The 2,346-nt window shown below is 40.3% G+C and overlaps 1 pseudogene; it reads left to right on the top strand.

Moving 5' to 3' along the window:
• The window catches only part of LOC109387465 (coiled-coil domain-containing protein 137 pseudogene), a 4,599-nt pseudogene extending 2,917 nt beyond the window's left edge, over positions 1-1,682 (top strand).
• The last annotated feature ends 664 nt before the right edge of the window (positions 1,683-2,346 follow it).

Below are 2,346 nucleotides of genomic sequence, written 5' to 3'. Positions count from 1 at the left end.
TATTGGTAGCCAGCATCTCTGCGCTCTTGAGAACACCCTGTAGTACTATATCTTGTCCATTTGTACATCTATCACAGGATCAGTCAGAGTGCTTTACCAATATTGATACCTGAAACTTATTAAATCGACTGATGGCTGAACAGAAATGGCTGTCCATCCAGTGGAATGTGCAACATGGTGTCAATCCAAATTCCAAGCAGGCTCTGAGTAACAGGACAGGGGAACATAGGTCTGAATAAAGACATCATACATTTGACACTAGTTTGTGTGGCTGACTGGCTCACAAATCTTTTAGTGTCCATGTTTTGAACTACAACCTTTTCCCGTTTGCTTATGACAGATCCCACTTTCCTGAAAAGGATAGTGGTTTGTGAATAAACTGGGGTCACTCAGAATGCCACACACTTTGTCTCTAGGGATTGGTCCAGGGGGTCATGTGACCTGAGCAGGACCAATGAACATCACCCACTGAGATTTTTTTAACTGGAGGTGGCAAAGATATTTTCTTTTCATAAAGAGCCTCTAGGGACGATCAGAGGAGAATGGTTTATCTCCAAAGATCAAGGTTATGAGAGCTATTCCTATCTGTTCCAGGGGAGTTTTAAAAAAAATGCTATGACCTTTTATGTAATATTGAATGTGAACTATAATTGAAAAAAAAATCTTTACTCATTTTAAAAGTGAAGTGTTGTGTTTTTTTTTGTTGTTATTAAGTTGTAAGAGTTCTTTATGTATTCTGGATATGTCATTTAATAAATCTATGTTTACAAAACAAACAAACAAAAAGTGCTACGGCCAATGCAGTTTGTGTTTCTGACAAAACCTGTCTTCACATGGGCTGTATGCACACCTGGGGGATAAAATGTGAAGCAGTCCCCCAGGGAGCAGAAATCTTGGTCTTAACTTTAAGCCTTGTATGTGACTTAACTAGGACCCCAGCTTTGTTCTCCCTTCTTTCTGCCTCTTCTGTTGCACTTTTAATTTCTGAATCACAGTGAGTTTTTGTTCTTATGGTCGTTTCTGTGTCCTGAGCCCCTGCTTTCAATATTTTTTCCTGTTTTCATGCATCAACTCACATATGTAACAAGCTTATACAAAACCTTGGTAAGTGTAACAAACTTTAATTAATTGTATTGTCCTTGGGGATTGGTCTCATTGTTCATCAGTTAGCAGAAATCTAAAGTGTAATTTGATAATAATAATAATAGCAGCTAACACTTATATATTACTGTGTTCTAATCACCTTATATAGGAACATATTTGATTCCCTAGCAACTTTCTGAATTATTATAAACATATGAGTTATACAGCTGTGCTACCATTTTTCTTCTGTTATTCAACAAAACTGGATTTACTCAATTTAAAGGACAATTATCCTTACAGGTTGTCCTTTTCATATTTTTTCTCTTTTTTTAGTCTGCTTGTAGCCTTATTTTTATTTATTTTTTAAAATGCATGGGNCTCCCTTTCAGTTGATGGGCTCTGGGACTGAGACCTGGCTCAGGTCTGAAAATTGGGTAAAGCATCCTGACACTCTGTTGAGGTGGCTGACTTCAATCTTCCGCTCATTTATTCTTGATTTCTTTTTATTATACATATTAAGTGATATATTTGATGCCTGTAAATCTTTATTGCCCTGAGGAATACTTTGCTCTATTTTCCATCTCCACAGAGCCCTCTAGGTCAGGGCCCCAGGCTACTATTCTGACGATGCTGCCCATTGTGGTAATTAAGGTCATCTTGCCTCTGATGATGAATGCTGCCATTTGGCCTCTACTACTCCAGAATCCTATCATCCCAGTTGAAACCAGTGAGCCCAGCTGTGTAACAGCGTCTCCTACTGTCAGCTCCAATCTGCAAAGGACAGACACCACGGAGCTTCTCAACCAAGCTGGCCCTTCCCTCATTGTTCATTCCTTTCCACCTTGGGAATGATAAGAACCTCTGGGGTGTTCTGAAGAGCAGAGCCTGAAACGAGGATTGCTGTGCAAGTTCAGCAGGAACCTGTATGAAAGTGAGGGAAGCAGAATAGAGAAGGGGCAGAGGTAAGCATGGAAATGCCTTCAGGTAAAGTCAAGTCTCATCTTGATCTTGAGTATAAACTGTATCATGGAGTCTGTCCCATCTTGAGGCAAGAAAGAAGGGTTTTGGTAATTTCTCCCTCGGTCAAGCATCTCAGGGTGAGATGGCTCCATTCACCCAAAGACAAGCCTCTGCAGAATGTTTCAGGTTTTAGCCATTATCAGTGGCACCTGCACCAGCTGGTGGATGGACAAGTGGAATCAAAAGAACAAACCGAGTTTCAGGGATCTTGACAGGTCACCAACGGTGTCTGCTATACTTGGA

This window comes from Hipposideros armiger, unplaced genomic scaffold (genome assembly GCF_001890085.2).
Source record: "Hipposideros armiger isolate ML-2016 unplaced genomic scaffold, ASM189008v1 scaffold_159, whole genome shotgun sequence".
Taxonomy (NCBI): domain Eukaryota; kingdom Metazoa; phylum Chordata; class Mammalia; order Chiroptera; family Hipposideridae; genus Hipposideros; species Hipposideros armiger.
Note: the sequence above shows the minus strand (reverse complement) of the source record. Positions and strands in the feature narration are given on the sequence as shown.